Source organism: Neodiprion pinetum, chromosome 3 (genome assembly GCF_021155775.2).
Source record: "Neodiprion pinetum isolate iyNeoPine1 chromosome 3, iyNeoPine1.2, whole genome shotgun sequence".
In the NCBI taxonomy this organism is placed as follows: domain Eukaryota; kingdom Metazoa; phylum Arthropoda; class Insecta; order Hymenoptera; family Diprionidae; genus Neodiprion; species Neodiprion pinetum.
In genome coordinates this window covers 40,437,557-40,455,348 of record NC_060234.1, presented here as the reverse complement: position 1 = coordinate 40,455,348, position 17,792 = coordinate 40,437,557, and the positions used below count along the sequence as shown (strand labels likewise).

At 43.0% G+C, this 17,792-nt stretch overlaps 1 protein-coding gene across 2 annotated transcripts in view; it reads left to right on the top strand.

Annotated features, from left to right (window-relative positions):
• LOC124215676 (uncharacterized) overlaps positions 1-17,792 on the top strand; it is a 310,475-nt gene that overhangs the window by 259,990 nt on the left and 32,693 nt on the right. The gene's annotated exons all lie outside the window — the stretch shown is intronic.

Here is a 17,792-nt window from a genome sequence, read left to right as displayed (position 1 = left end):
TTACGAGCCACTGGGGGTTCGAGTAGTCAGTTTATCGAGTCTCTGAGGCCATTCAATGAACGCCCGTTTAGCCTGGCGTTGTATCGCGTGAAACGAGACGCGGAGACGACCGGTCGAACGCTTGAACCGCCCCCTTGTACCATGGAAAACCGGGTATTTGCCGATAATGAAAAGCGGTCCTCTTGACAAATGGCTGGCTCAGTGGCCGGAAGAAGAGAAGGAGAAGCGCTTTCCGCCAACCGGGATTTCGCGAATTCTGTTACATTGCGATCATCGAATTTCATTACGTGACGGAAGAACGAGCTTCGAGGAGCTTGGATTTTAGATTCTAGGCCGAAATGTTTTGATCATAGTTCTGGATTCTCCAGTTCCCGCTGACGGTTTGTCTTTTTTGAAAATCACACGGATCTCTGAAAGTGCATTAGGGGTTTAAGCATCGCGTTCCGCAACAGAATTCTCTTCGCATCTTTGTACCTCCAAAGCTTCTGGTCGTTACCAGCTTCGGTTACCCTCAGATTAAACGAAATTATAATATCTCATTGCCTGGTGATGTACGCATCCTTGTTTAGTCTGGGAGAGGAGAATTTACGGGCTCCTTACGGGCGCTCGTCTAATCCATAGAATCTCAGTAAATCGGTGAGGCTCCCCACGTGCGCCAAAGAGACATCATCAAATGGAGGATAAACTCCAGCTGGCAATAGACCAGACGGTCTCTCGCCGCCTGCTAACCATCCGCACCGCTCGGATATCGCCTTGTTGTGACGTAATTGAATCCAATTCGAAACACGCTTCGCTATTTAGCCCGAAACATAAGCCACAGACCCGCGAACAGCGTCCTCAAAGGGGATTCGGTGGATCACTTTCCGTCGACGCGAGGAGTCGGAGTGCCAAACTTTCTTTCTCCTGCTATTTTTCCCCAGTGAAAATCATCCCGCCAATCCAGCCGCTAGAAACGGCTCGGATTCCTCTTCCAAAGACTTACTGGAATCTTGGGGTGATCTCAACGAGCAACGAAGTAGTTATACGGGAACATGCAGGACCCCTGGACAAGTGACGGCTGAGGTGCTAGGGTAGATCCCAGAGTACCGATAAGGGCGACAAATTTCGAGAAAAATATGCTACCCTCACCTTGACGCAGGTCCCTTTTCACCCTCGCTCTCGCTCGGGCAGGTTAAATGGTGATGAGAAAAATATCTAAACGTAGATCACGGCTGACAGCGCAGCTAAATGAGTTTGAAATGTTCACCCGCCTCACGCCGCGTGATGGGGGGAAATTCTTGGGCTGCATTTTCAAGACGAGTGGTTGCTCCCCGAGTTTTTATCCCGTTGAGCGCCGTCTGCGATTGCCGTTGTTGGACGCATGCGAAACCCGTAAGTCATCCCCCACGACACTTATTGACTCTTGGCCCAGAATTGAAAAGTGGGTTGAAACTCCGGACGAAAGACCCTTTCGGCTCCCGCGCGCGTCGCATCGAAGTACGGAGGACCATTTATAACGCAGTCAGTTTCGAGGAGGTAATAAGACCGACGACCGGCTGGCTTCTCGAGGGATGAAAAATAGCGCGAAATTTTGAAACGCATCAGGACTTAATAAACCGAACTATGCCCGTTAACTCGACGCGAGAGTGATGAAAAATGCACCAGTCACCCGCTGTACCAACCCTCCGAGCGACGGGTGCACTCACCTTATTCGACTGATTCCCCTGCGGAAAGGTCTCTAAATATTTCACCCCGCACTTGCGGTTGAACTCCGTCGACCGTGCAAATCTCAAGGTGAACCCTGCGGGATCCTTCCGAATTTGGATAGCGGTAAGGAAAAAAAGGGAGACCGGAATTGCGGAAGCGGTATATTAAATCTGTTTCACAAAAACAAGTCCTGAAGGTGGTTCTGATCTATGTTCTTCGTTCGGCCCGGGCTGTTCAGGCAATGAACGCCTCTCGAGAGGACGACATTTTCTTTTCCGCATGGAAACGCACTGTCGCCAACAAATGCGCAGACTCGGTGATTTATACGACATACGTTACATCGTCGAAGCGTGGAGAGCGCATAAGCACAGCGCCATGTGACGCCAGTGCGAATGGAGTTTAATTTTAGACTCTCAAGCACGGCGCATGGTGAAGAAAAATTCGATGCATTCATTCTCGGGGGACTTCTCTTGATATCACAGTCGGGTCCTCAGATTTACTCACGATATTCAAACCGCGCAGTTCTTCAGTCTTTAACCCGCAACAAACCTCGCGGAAAAAGCAGCAAAATGGCGTCGAACGGAGCGATCAGCTGATCAGCAAGAGGAGTCTTGCACAAACTGTTGCGCTCTCATTATGATAGGACGAATGGTTAGAGGGTTAAAATCCGGGTGATAAACCATTTTCATAACACAAACACACACATTAAAGTTGCAATACATGTACACGGATCTCAATAATGCGAGAGAATTGGATTTTTTTTCACAGGAAATAAGATGCGGCAGTATTGGAAGAACCTCGAGAAGAACGAGCGAATGGAAAGAAGAGGCGATATTTAAATCGCAGTCTTATTCGAATCTGAACCCTCGGTGAATCTCTTCACTGCACTTTACTCGGTGCGTTGTTTCCCCCGACTTATTTCATTCTCAGTACCACGGACCATTTAGCGTTAATATTTAGGGAGTTATTTTCGCGCAGCTTGACTACTTTTTGACCCAGCCCGGGTAGGAAACGGCTCATAAACGTCGTGGGTGTTGGGGGTGGTGGCGGCGGCGGGTCGTCGGAGGCGTAAGCCCTGGCATCGGTATTCGACAGCTGTTACGCCCACGCCGAAACTCCGTGCGGTGCCAACGCTCGTCGAAGCCGCGTTCCGGGTTTGACGGAAAGAATAACACCGCTTGGGGCCCCCGACGAATGCCACCTGTGCCGTCGCTTTTATGAGGGATCTAGCCGAGCGAGGCTCCCACCCACAGTCTCGCATTGCCGCCATTTTATCACCGGTATATACGCTCGCGGCCCTGCGGTGCGGCTTTAAATTTCTCCGGTATTTCCGGTTAGAGCTTTTATTTCCCAACTAGAACCGTTACCTTGCGGAGGGACTGAGCCTCGGAGTCCTTCTTTGGAAGTGGAGGAAGATGACGGAATTAATTTTAAGACTTACGAAAATTTTAATTGCCGTTATGTTCGGATATATTTTCACCGCGATCAACTAAGCTCGACATACTTTGCATACGTAACTCTACAGCAATCACGAGTTAGTTCGTCGAATAAAGTTTTCACTTGACTTTCATGGTCCAGCGATCATTGATTTACGATATTCACGTGAATCAATTTTTCCGATTCTTTTGCATGCGTATAAAATATGAGGCAACGGTTTGCAATTAAATTTTTCGTTAATTACCGTGTTTCGACGAACATCTCACACGCCTTACTGCTCTTGAAATGTACTGCAATTATGCTTTTATAACCGTTCTCAATACTCCCGCACACATGCACACATAGCCGTGTGGTAACGGAGTGCGTTGGGCGTATAATTGCGAAACCGTATAACATTATATTTCATTTGATTTACAGATCGTGCTTCAGAAGACGGGAATTAGGGTCAAGTTGGCAAATATGTAGCGGAAGTATATGATACGCTAATTGGAAACGTTTTTATTTAGGTACGAATGTTATATAACTGTGTTTTCATTGAAATTGAAAATGGTTATTTTTTCTTTTCCACTTTTCCGTCAATAGACGGTAACGCAAATTCGTTTTACTGTACACACATCTCCGCACATACACACAAGGTTCTTCTGCTTGAACTATTTTTAATTATCTCGGAGTTTTATTTTCCAGCTAATTTCTCTCAGTCCCTCAATGTAGCCCAAAATTCCTTGGTATTAAATTTAATTGAAATCACTTTTAATGCGGAGATATGAAAAAATTCACGAAATTTATATTTAAATTTTTTTAACCACGGGACTATGAAGCCCTGGTTAAACTAGTGTTTGCGCTAATTCCATTTCTCATCTCTCTCTTTGTATTTTATTTCATCGCCATATCCCAAGATCCTTGACTCTGCATCGGTGCATGATGACAAACCCTTCTTATGATTTGTTCTTTGTTTTCCCCTTTCACCGTGTTTGCATTCAGTTGTTTATTTTAATAATCTATTGGTCTCCTTCTTTTCTCTTCTAAATTACCCCTTGAATAATTCATCTCCGGGTTCTCCATGAATTTATATTAAATATTTCATACGAGCGGTTCGTCTAATTTTAATTTCGTTTACGCGTGAATAATTTCACCACGTTACAAGCTCCGTATGAAACCGACTTCATCGGTGACTTCAAGCTCCCGGCATCCCGGAAAAGGGTCGGCACTTTCCTCGTGCTCAGCTGCTCAAACCAGGACTGTTATACCTTTGAGAACGAACGAGGCAACCAAAATACCAAAATTCTCTTCGCGCATAATTTTCATACGCATACAAGCAATTGTCCAGCAACTAGATTCACCGGAATCGTGAATATAGATCAGTGCCGTGAAATCCGTGCCTCAACAAAATTATACCAACTGCTGTTTCCGTAACGTAAAGTAAAATCGACACATGTTCCAAACAATCTAACTTTCAAAATCACGTTCAACAAATCAAGATGATTTTCATATCGTGTATTTATTTTCAGTTCTTTTTTTTTATCTTCATTCTGCTCCAATGCCGTTACATCAATTGAAAACTAATCTATAATCATGTTGACACCTTATTTCTACTCGACTTGTCGAGATCTATTTAGTCAAAGGCTTCCAATAATCGTCCAAAAGCGGCACAACGTATTAATTTATATCAGCCAGACAGACGTTTTTACTCCTAAAAGAACTTGACATAGCATGCAGCGCGGAGTTTACTTAAATATTTCAGCTATGCACTCTGGAGTGGGATCGGTGGACTCTGGTAGCTGCCGCATATGTGTGCCGTAGCGTGGAAATGGCTAATCCAACGAATAAATAATCGCGTACACAGAGAAACGTCAGCGATGAGCAACAAGTAAAACGGGCGGTGGTTGCGTCCCTGGGAGATTCAGCCTGACGACTCGACGTCGAAACTGCAGCCTCAGTCATCGTCTATTTCACTTCACCGTTTCGCGAGGATTACTTCGGAGAGTTAAAAGCAGCCCGCCGCCGTCAGAATACACGGAGAATGCTCTCCGGGTAAAATGAGAGGAATAAAAAATGTTGGCCGGAAAGCACGACGATATTCCAGTCGCTAGAAAAGCTCGATAATTTTCCAACCACGGGGCTGTGCATAGCGTATAACGGAAATCCTCAGAAATTTCTAGATCGGTTGTTGAACTTCGGACAATCCCTGCAGAATTCGGAGAGTTTGGAAGTTAGCTTTCTACTCCCAAAGCGCCAGGTTCGAACTCGTGATCTCAGCGAAAAGTAATCGAGCTTTCAAGTATCGAGAACCGAAACGAGGTTATAAGCGAATACGACTGTTCACCGAGGCCGTTTAAGCAGCCTCTGCGTAACAATTTCACGTTGAATGGTTTGAATTTTCAGTGTATAACCCCATAAAGTTGAAAGCCGCTTCGCGGCTGAAATTGGCCATACCAGTTAGCTCTGCAGGTTCCGCTTTGTGGGTGCGGCTGTGTAATATCAAAGAAACCCGGCAGCGTACCGCGAATATAAGCGCTTTCGGAGTGTAAAGTGATAAATTGACTGGAACAAAATACCAAAGCGAATATAAAAGTTTGAGGATCGATCGATCAAATGTGCTTTAAATTCGAATTGTCAATCGTTTCGTCTTCACTGTGCAAGCTCATCTTGCCGTCCGTCCGCACAAGAGTTTAATATGTTACACTGGTATGAGTAATATACCTGTAATATGTAACCAAGAGCTCACTTCCGATCAGATTTGTGACTCCTCGTAAATATCGTCCAGTATGCATCGCACAATACCCGTATATGTACATGTACACCTCACACAGCACACGTATGGCTGTATAAAGTCGGGATGACGGTTCACTTTTATTACTTTCCCTGAAAATATTTTACCATCCACGAACATGTGTCTCTGGAATTTTTACCCTCCTCCATATCAGTGTCCGGTCACTCACGTTGGTGTTTTTTAACAATTTTGAAACGTCCGTCGCGACATCTCAGAGACACCGCGAAGCCCGACTGACAATCTGAAGATGAATCCTTTTCGCGAAACAGTTGCCGCTGCACTCCAGCTAAAAGCATCGTTGTTCTGTAATTCATCGCAATTTTTACCACGGTTATATCGCCAGACGAATATCGTCCATCGATCAGTTTTACTCGCACGGCTCTCGGCAACATTCAGTCGGGTTCTTCTCAAACCTGAGTCCCGAAAATTTCTACTCGACACTCGAAGAGAAAAAGAGCTTTCACTCTGTCGATGTAACCATCGACTTGATTCGCATATCGTTTCAACTGTAAAGCTTTCCTTTATCTCCATCTAAAAGTAATTATTTGATTTTTTTTTTTCTTTTTCTCTTCTCATTTTTTCCGTGAGGTTGTTGACCCTCGATTGAGCTCCGGGGTTTACACTGTCATGAATAAACAAAACCCCGTTTAAAATGCTGGCGACGGTTATACAGGCATTATGTAGACGGGTTACATATACATACATATTTTTGTTTGCGTTCTAACAATCGAATCAATTTTTGGGAACAACCCAACCAGCCACGATCTACATAATCCAAACAAATGAATTTAAAATTTGAAAAGGGTTTCGGGGGTTGCGTTTCCCGTTCGTCCGTCCGTCAGTTTGTCCGTCTCTCTGTTTGTCCGTTTATACGTCTCTGTACCTCCGCTTTTAGGGGTACGTGAGTGCGTGCCACGAGTCGTGACGTGGTTGCAAACAAAACCTGCTTTTTCTCGCCTGACCATTCATTTTGAAAATGGAATGGAAAACCCGTGCCAAATCATAAATTCCGAAAATTTTCGAACCTCCGCTCTCCGTTCGATTGACAATGACTTGTTCGTCAATTATTCGCAAATTTCATCCATCAACAAGAGCGGCGATCAATCGCTTACAACATCATCGATCACAAATAAATATGCATTTCTCATTGTAGGGTATAATTAATTTCGAAGCCTCACAGGCTGCACATTTTTTGAGTAGTTAATTTGCGTCACTCTGAGTTTGAGAGGATTCAGTTTTTTTTCCCCCGTTCCTTGATGCATACAAAGTGGTAAGGTTTCAAGAAGATTACACAGTGTAATTAGCTAAGAAATGATTAAAAAAAAAAAAAAACCAAAGATAACGAGCTTTAGCGACTATTATTATCACGATGAAAAGTACAGTGAAATTCATTCAACGCGTATAAAGCCTTGCGTTTCTTGGTACCTTTGGTGAAACGAGGGCAACGTGAAACGAAAGGATTGAAATTTTAACGAGTAGGATAAAAACAGTACAAGGGTCTGCTGAAAGCATCAATGACTCGAGTGGTAACAGGTAGGTGATCCTCTGGTGGGAGGATTTACAACTTTCGAGTGATTAAACAGTGGAAAAAAGTACAAACAGAGACGGAAATCGAATACCCAGCTGCCTCATTACGCGCATACCAGCTCTAATCTTCTTCCCTGAAGCTGCAAAGTCGTTCCAGGTACGAGAATGCCGCGAGCTTTACGGACCGGGGTTCTTCTTTCCTTTGCGCGTTTTGCGGGCTTCGTTTTTTTTTTTTTTTGTTTTTTCCTTTCCTCGCCAATTAACCAAGTTGTTACCTACGCTGCTAATTAAGGGCTTACGCGTCACGCGTTCATCCTGTGGGAGGGGAAAAACGAGGTGAAGAAAGAAAAAAAAAATTCGTTATCCGTTTACCCACGGAAATACATCGACCCCTCGGAAATTATCGGAAAATTTAATCAAGCGGGTGTTCAAGAGCTTTGATTATCTTTGCAATTTCACTCGGTCAGGCTCTCTACCACTTTTTCCGCATCATAAATTATCCCAACTGCTGTCGTGTTAAAAATTACTTTCAATTTCTCAATTTTCTATTTTTGATTTTGCAACAGTTGACGCAAGCTCTTTGGCGTAAACTTTTTCAAAGCGATTGAAGATAAATAGAGTATTTTCACGTATTTGAACTACGTTGAAAAATATTTTCGCTAACGGAATATTTTCCAATCTACTTCGGAATGTTATCTCTGATAGTGAAAAAAAAAAGAAGAATTTAACGTCTACACGTTACATGTTTCGCTTTTCATTTTAGTCAAATTGAAACGTAGGTTCTCCTTTCTTGATATAATTTCAGTTTAAAATCGTGTGTTATGTGTAGGGAATGTATCAATGAATTTTTTTTTTTAATACATACAAAATAATGAGAGACGACGAGCGAAGGGAACTCGAACTGTAGAGTATGGGTAGCAATTAATATTAATCCTTGGTAGAGCTTTAGCATTAATATCAATGTGGGATACCGCCATACTGGATACAGGTATACGTATATATACTCAGGGAGGCTTCGAGCTTGCTAAGCTTAGCGGATTCCCTCCCAAAATCGGACGATTTAATCAAGAGGGTCCGAATTTTCGACGCTGCTCTCCGAAATCTGCCAACTCTCGGCATCTGCCGTCCGTCAACTTCCCGTATTATGATCTCGAATCAGGTCTCGATCGTGACGCGAAGTAGACGATGTAAAAACCGAGGCGATTGATCAGACGATGATTCATCATCTGCACTTTGAAATATTTATTCGGACCGCGTTGCGGCGGTATTCGATTAAGAAAATCGCGAATAGAGCGAACTCTCGATAGTTCCCCGATCCCGCTGGTTCATCAGCCCCGAGGAAAGGAAGTTACGCAGAGTCTACCGCAAGCGCTTACCGGATGCAAGGAAAAAAAGCTCCGATCGGTGGAACCTCGCGTAGTTGATGCAAGTATCGGAAACATCGGTGGAGGGGAGGGGGTATCTTCGATCAAAATAAATCGCTCCTGCGTGAAAAACGATCCTGTCGCTGCAGCCCGCCGAAGGGTGTTGAATTTAAAACGGATTCAGATTGAATCGTCAGGTTAAACGTGCCGAGGGATTTCGACTCGCTATCAGCTTGACGCGGTGCCCATGAATAAATTCTTAATTTTTCAGGTCCGCAGACCGAGTTCCGAAGCCATTAGCCCGCGGGCGCTCCGAGTTTGCCGCGTCGATTTGAGCTTGCGGCATAATGTTACGCGTGTGCAATTTCACGCGGAGCTTCAACGAAACGCTTATAACGTCGAAGACGAAGATTCGCGAAGTAGAACGCCTTCGATCGCGGTTCGCGTGTAGGTGCGATGACGCTGAAAAGCTTCGTTTCGCGAAAAGCATGAAACACGAAGCGCTGGAGAGAGAAATGAGGAAAACGACAGCAGAGCCTAATCCTAGACGACCTACTCGTCGTTGACAAAGCGAAGCTCTCAGTGGAAAGGCAAAGACACCGTCATTACTCTTAATACAAACGCGTACAGGGCATTATTATACGTTATACGGAACCCGCCGGTCCGGAAAATGTTTCAACAGTTTAACCCTTCTTCCGCGATGAGAAAATATATCGCTTAGATTAATAACGATTACACAAGCACGGCGTACGTTATTTAATCAACCAACAGGCTGGACTTATAATTTCTCCACGCAAATACATCAAATTTTGACTTCATTCCTGCTCGCAGAAAGAAAAAAATAAAATAAAATAGAGAGAGAGCGAGAGAGAAGAAGTAGAAAAAAAGATACTTAACATTCATCCGATGCCATGTAATGAATCTTCCTCACAGCCGGCTGCAATTTGAATTCTAACCACGTGAACGTGGAGCTTTTCGATTGAATACTTTTCACGTGCCTTACGACTCGTGAGAAAAAAGAGTAGAGATATATATATATACACATATATGTATATATATATATATATATATATATATATATATATATATATATATATATATATACGGAGCTGGAAAAATACAAGGAGAAAAGAGGCATGAATTTTTAACACCCGCAGTTAGCGACGGGGAAGTACAAATGGCTATCACCTTGTATGTTCAATAATGCAGACGGGGTCACGTTAAATATGTAGACTTCGGGCGGCCGCTATATCCTGCAAGACTTTAACCCCGAGGGTCTGTCCAAGAGGCAGAACCCGGCTCACCGGATAAGAATTAATCAAATCGCATTCCTCCACCACGTGCCAGTTGACCTTGCCTCCCTTGAGACCCCGTGACCTAGATGTGCGAGAATATCTCATTGGGGGGGAGGGCTAAAAGAGTGCGTCGATGAATGTGAATTTCTCGCGAGAAAAATTGATCCTTATTCGGGGTTTCGAGAGACTGCGAAGAGGGAGAGAAATTAGCCCGAGGAACATTTTTACGCTCTCCGCGAATCGTGTAACGACGCAGGCTCGTTTTCATGCTGGTATAGAAAATTCTTCACGCCGTAGAGATGATCTCTGCATACAAGCAGAGGCGGACAAAAAGGCGGTGGTCAGACAAAGGAAATGCCGTGGGAAGCGTCGAGATTCACTTCGCCGTTTCTATCGGAAGCATCGATATTTCGCCGGCTAACACGAATATGCTAAACGAAGGCGTGCGTCGGGTCGCAGAGGAGGAGAAGGAAATTGAAATTTCATATCCAGCAGCAGGTATTCCGATGGAGAAACGAGCGATTTGACTCACAAGGACTGGTTGTGCAGTGAAGTAGCTGAGTTTACAAAAAAAAAAAAAAAAGGGCAAGAAAAATTGAAGTCCTCTTGGGCCAAAATAAGGAGAATCGTGTTTCGGCGTTTGCAATGAATAGGCGTTCGTTATTGAGAAAAAAAAAATCGTAAAAAACTGTTTTCGACGTTTTCCCGAAAAGCGTTCTATTTATTTGTAATCGAACAAATGTACGGAAAATATTTGGAATAACAATAAATATGAGAGAATTTTTATATTATTTTTTTCTTGGAATCGGTTCGTCTATAATAAACGCGACCTCTTTTTGTCAGTGGGACTATTTTTCTACGGGGTAAGAAGAAAATCGCTCTGCGTAGGCGTTCTTAGGTATTCAGGAGCAGGATGAAAGTTTTATATCCAACCAGGAGTGCGTTGCGGCTGCGGGTGGTACGTGTATACAATTTGTTTGTTAAGAGAACCCCGAGGAGAGAGGAGGAAGAGGAAAAGAGAGGGAACGAGGCCTGCTGCAATTAGGAAGTCCTTGCTACGCCAAGCGCGAAAACGAGGTTAACTCTCGCTGTCGACGGAGATTTAATATCAGGATATTTCCGCGGAGCCGAAGGACCGCGAAGAGATAAGGAGGTCCTCCCTACCTCTTGATTATGTTTATGAATTCCTGAATCGCCGCCGCCGCCGCCGCCGCCGTTTTGAGGTGTTTTATCAGAATCTCGCCAACGACGCGAAGACAAGCTCCGATATTAGGTCTCATTCTCCGATTGCTGTCCTTAATGGGCGTGGGCTGTGTAAATGCCGGTACCTGGATTATTGTAAACGCAAGGACGAGGCGGGGCGGAGCGAAGCTCGGCTAGAGGGCTGCGAGTTGTTCAAAGTGTAGCTACGAGGGGGAGGGAAGGACCTTCAAAGGCCGTCATTTGCATTCGGGATTACCTACGGATTACGGGCTTGATTCAACTTATTTTATACCTTTCACAACGGAGGAGCGAAGAGGAGCGGAGAGGAGAGGAGATGAGAGGAGAGAAAAAGGGGGAAACGCGAAGACGAATCTATCGAAGGACGAAACTGGGGGAGGAGACGTCCTCTGTATAAAGAAATTGGGTCAACGGATTACAGAAGACTTTTCCCCGAGAAGTGCTCCGAAATTAGTTTACCTTTGAAAACCAATTTCGCTTTGTTTGTTTGGGTGTATAGGTACGTCTTCTTTTTAACCGTGTATCCTTGCAACATCCTGCGGCTACAACACCCGCATGTTAAAATAATAATTTCAACCACGATTACCGACGGAGATTACGTTGTTCTTCGATCCGCCGTATGGTCTCTGTTTCCCTTTTTACTTGATCCAAATTTTGGAAAGAATTTACTTATACAACTTTTGGTTCGCCATTTTGACCAAACACCGGCGCTTTCATTACTGGATGAAATTCAACCCTAGATCTTAAGTTGTGTACTCCTGGCACTTGAGGTTTTTTCATCGATAAACAAAGGATTCTGGAGTCTGGAGATGGATGTAGTTTGCGAGTTAAACTCTCCACCCTGTTATGGTTGCCGAGATGAAAGTTAGGATCTTCGTTTCTCGAGCTAACGATCTTCGGAAGTGTTAACGAGATTTTCGCCGCGGTGTAAAACTTGGAGATTATAATTTAGTGGGACAAAAGTTTGCTGTTAGTGTACAACGGAGGTTGACGAAGCGCGTAAAATCGATGATCCTGATGTTTATTCGACTTTTGTAAACGGTGTTCAAGTCGTGCGTGTACTGCACTTCCCACTCGAGCTAATAAAGCTAAGCTAACCCAACTCCGACGATAAGAATTTATCTGAGAAATATCAGTGAAAAATGTATCGACGAATGCTTCGGGGTATTTTGATCTAGATAAAACCAAAGCGAGAGGTAAAGTCTCCGCCATTTGTGCGAGAGCGAAGCTGCGGCATCCTATCAATCAGGTTTTAAATCGCGAAAGTTGAAGTGGCGGGCATTCAGCCCCTTGTACGTATAAATCAGCCGGTGTGTTTCAAGTTTTTCCAACCGGCTTTTGAGGGTCGCGAACCTCCAGACGAATGGGGTTCATACTTCACCCTTGCAGCTTCCCGGTGGACTCGACAGTCGGCTGTTTCTGTTACGAATCGTAATCCGCGGGCGACTTAACGCACGGCAAAACTACGGGATTCCAACCCTATTCGAGGGATGGAGGACCGAGGTGTCTTGGCATAGATGCACTGTTAAAAATTTCTGTATAAAACTTCCAACACTGCATTGGAAGTTTTTTTCGGATACGGAACAGGGAATTCACCATACATTTACTGTTTATTCAATTTACAAATACAATAAATTTACTACACGATTTAGCAATTTCAAATTACTTTTTAGTGTTTTTCCTATATACTTTGGTAGTTTGAAAAATGTTCATTGTGAATTTAAGACAAATACATTATAATTTATGTCGCTGCATCGAATTCGTAAATTTGTAACTTGATTTTGTCAATCTATTAATAAATTGACAGTCATTTTTAACAGTGTGTACGAATTGCATATTCTCGCAAGAAAAATGACCAACTGTAAAGTATATACAGTGTCGGTGAATTTTCACAGAGGAAGAAGTGGTTTATGTGTCGAAAGTAATTTTCAAAAATTATGCATTTTTCTTTTTGCCTTTTTTAGTATCCGCTCACGCATCTGTTATAAATATTCAATTTTCAAAACTCCTAAGAAAGTAAACACAAGTCGGTCAATTCCGCATTTTCTAGATAACATCAATTTACTGTGGATATTACGTTTTGACACAAGCCGTGCAAAGTAAGTATTAAAAAAATTGTGCGGACAATTCGAAAGAATTTATATTCAGATATTCCTAAGCTTATTGAAAACGAAACTATGAAAGCCCACAAAGAATTAGTTGGGAATTTAGAAACAACGTTTATTCTACGTTAGAGATGTCGTTTTTTACATAATATTGATCCACCATATCGAATTTGGCAATAGGCCAGGTAAGATTATTTAGATTGAGATTTATTTTATCTTGTTTTCATTTTCAAAGCTTGTATTTTTACTTTCTAGTTTTTCAAATTTTGGTTTCGTATTTGTAGCTCCTGTTTGAGACAGATTGTCCAATCTTGTTAAGGATATCAGTAAAGATTAATAACAACAGTACTAACGAAGAATTATAGCGATCTGCGGAAAGATTTTTGAAACTTATTACGCAAAAAAAGCAAATTTATTTTTCTCAACAAGCCTTTCTTCTACTTTTTCTTAATCTTAAACGCCCCGCGGTAATACAAAAAAAACTTCCGAGAAGTATTTCCTTTCAAATGTCGTCGTGTTACAAGTTGAAATACCAATTTATTTCATCTATCGTGGTTGTTCGTGAGGGTTTTTTTTGCGTTGCGCCCTTCATTCACTTTCTTTCTTTTTTTTTTTTTTTTTTTTTCGCTAAGCAAGTCAGGAGCTCAACTGTCAGTCATCGTTACGTCGAGACGTGTTTCGAATAGAAGAGAGCGCTCTTGTATCTCAGGAATTTCGACTTTTTTGTAAACATCTGAGAGTTTGTGAGTCAGAGAAGTCGACGGTTAAATAACTATAATACACAAAATCGTAGAGTGGGTGAGAATCACCAGATTATTATTACACAGGTTGTAAAACAGCGCGAACGCGATGTCAAAGGAGGAACCGCATTACAGCACGAAGGTTGGTGGCAAAGACGATACCAGGAAAAAGGGAGAGAGAGAGAGGGATAGTTAAAAAAGAGAGAATCCATTCTGTAAAACGCGATAAAGAGAATAAAAGGAAATAAAAGAAAAGAAAAAAAAAAGCAAAAAATTAAAAACGTAACAAGAGAGGGACAAATGCTGGAGCATTTTCCGCCACTTTAACCGCCTCCGTTACGAAACGTCGGTGCAAGCGATGTAATAAAACTTTTCCAGCGTCAGATGGATTCGGCGTTGAGGTAGCGGAGAAAATATTTCTGCACCCCTGATTTTGCGAGCCCCTCATTCAGTGACCCCCCCCTCCTTCAAGGCTGGCAGGTAACCCTCGCCCGAATATCTACGTATATAGGCATAAATTCCGAGGGCTAAGCCTACGTACGTCTAAAATGCCGGAGGGGAAATATTTAGATACAAGTTGAGATATCAGCGAGAAAGAGCGCCGTCTCTCCCCACTGGGGATGAAAACATGCCCCGGGGGCGGAAAGTACATCAGCTACCTGATGCCGCAACGCGATCAACCGGCGCAACAGTCAAACCGAGGAAATTTTGCCCCGCGGAATGGACGCGTCCAACCAGATCTTAAAATGATGCGAAATTTACTGCCGGGGGAATCCGAACCGGAACGGTGTTTAATATGCGTTGCAATATTCGATTCACGGTTACGCAAGTCGCGGTTTTATTCTGGGAGAGCAGTGCAAAAATATGGCAAGTGAGGTGATTTAAAACTACACGAATTCGGACATTGTATGAAAAAAAGAAAAACCTTCTTTAATCTATGAAAATAAAGTTTGTAAATACTCAGGTTTTGTAAAATTCATAAATGTTAATGTCGTTATATCGATATCAATGAATTAGGTATTCGTCTCAAGTAAGCTTGCATTTGACATGCGCGTACGAAATTACGGTGGTTTTTTTTGTCGTTCCAAATTATACGTGATTGTAATAAAAAAAAAAAAACGACTACATCAAATATTGCTACTAAAACTGAAATACTATTTAAGCTGTATGTGTATGCACGTTTTACCGCGTGATAAATTCACTCGAGTACATCGCTTCAATCGCGCTTAGGTGTAGTGATATAAGTCCGTAAGAATGAGTTGAGGATTATTGTACGCGCAATCGTTTGAAAAACAAATTTTTTGCAAGCAAAATCGCACTGAACGCTCCGGGCGCTCAAACTGCAGGTCGTAACTTTGCTCATATACAGTAAACGGCAAGGACCGCTCTCTCCTGATATCGCTCTAATTTCTCCCCGTTATTTACCTTATCTGTAATTACCCTGAATCGTAGATTATCCAAACTTTGATAAATTCCGAGTAGTAAAAAAAAAAATGTCACCCCACATTGAGTCGCGCTTGCAGGTTGTAAAGTTTTCCAGAAACAGGCCTGATTTTCTTTTTCTCGTTTTTCTTACGTCCACTCTGTGTTTTAGTTCTTGAAAAACAGTCGGCTGGTTTACTTTGCGGGGTTAATTTTTCTAACGAAGTAAAACGCGCATTGAAAACCCTCCGCAGTTACGTGTTTGACTCGGGAATAAATCGACTCGCCTATATCGTAACTTCCGCCGGCAAGGTGCAGCGCATATAACTTTCAGGAAAAGAAACGATACGGTATAATATCCAGCCACTAAGGTTATACGTGTACTTTCTGAAACTATTTTTTCGATATATCGAACGATCTAGTAACGGCGCAAGCTTCTCGTGACGCGGAGTGCTCCAAACACACACACGCACACTCGCATCTAGCTCTATTTATAATACATCTACGAAAATATTCAAGATGTATGCCTGTACACTTTACGACGGATGATGAAACGGCGATACGTAGCGCAGGTACAAAATGTCGACGACTTACCGATATGTGTGCAGGTGCTTCTTGGCGTCTCGGAAAATTTTAAGGGCCCGTTATCGTGCTACTGGTTCTGACATTATTACAGACTTTATAAAATTTGACGCATATACTGACGTATGCCAACGCATAGATATTCACCTTACACACGGTCGGTTACCGTGTTGATGTAAAAGGGTTTTTTCCCGTCAATATCTACGACTCGTAGTTTTGAATAATGTGTCTCACTCTAGCTGAAAGTCTTTATTCAACATATTTTTGCCGGTAGCGCAGATGACGATCAGTTCTATTCCTTAGTTTTGAGTTGGCAATGCAGTTTCGAAGATGAAAATTTTCTGATTATCGAACTATTGTATCACTGTGTAGAAAATAATAGCGAATAAACGTTCAAAAACTGGGTCTAAGAGCTTTAAATTATTTATTCAAAAATCTACGAGGATAAAATGTGTGCGCGAAAAACAAGGGATTTGAGAAATTGAGGCGCTTGTTGAATTTTCAAGGTAAATTGCTTTGGCGCTACTTGAGATCGCAAAGTGGTCGGATTACACTTTGAAATGAGAGTACCATGCGAGCGAAAATTCTAAGCATACAATAAACGCGGCAAGGTATTGTATACCTATAATATCGCGTCGCGGAAAATTTTGCGAATACTATAACCTACCTTTATAAAATATGTTGTAAGGAATTTGCCGGAACGATTAAATCCTTTCTCGTCGTTTTATCGCGAATAAAGCTTACAGCAAAGCACCAGCAGGAGCAGCAGGGAAGTCGAGTTGTATGAAGAGATTTCAAAGAAACGACGAGCACCAAAGAAGGCGCGGAATATTTTATTCTCGAATCGTTGCCGTTCCTTGTCTCTGCGAGAACACGCGACGCGACGTTTCGTTGTAACCGTCTCAAGCGTCGCCTTACGTTAGCTATCGCGTTGAAGAAAGTGAAAGAGGTCAAAAAAGAAAAAAAAGAAAAGAAAAAATTGAAGAAGTAAAACGAATCACAAGAAATAATAAAAAGCCCCAATAAAAACGAAAGCGAATTCGTTCGTTAGCAAGATTACAACTTTATTGAGCTACGTGACGTGCAGGGTTGAAAATTTCCTTCAACAATATAACTCTTGGAATCTGATGATATTCGGCATGACTTAACCTGTGTAATAAACCCTCGTTGAATAGCGTTCTCGAATGTCTTCAGCGCCCCGCCAATCCAAACGACAATTCAACGTCGGGAGGTCGGAAAGCACCGCCATGCAACGAACCCCAAACCCTCTATAACCATCAAAGTTCGGTCAAGTAGTTTCTGTTGTCGCAGACTGCATGCGCTTCGTCTCGAATCTCGCGTTAATTTGCCCCTCGGACAGCGAGCAATTTGAGGAAAATTTCCGAACGCGTTGCTTCCGCGTTACTTTGGGCTGCAGGCCTCGCTTTTGGACGTCCGATGGAATTAATCTCGCGGATCAACTCCGCAGCGACGACTGACCGATGTTAATCTGAGTGGAAAAGGACGTGTGGCCGTCCCAGCTGCAAGCTCTAGGGGAGAGCTGGACGCTTTTCCGGGGAAAATGAGGACGAGGATTTTTATTTCCGGCTCTTCCAATCGACGTGTGTACCTTCGCTTGTTGATACTAGACACACTCTTCCGTG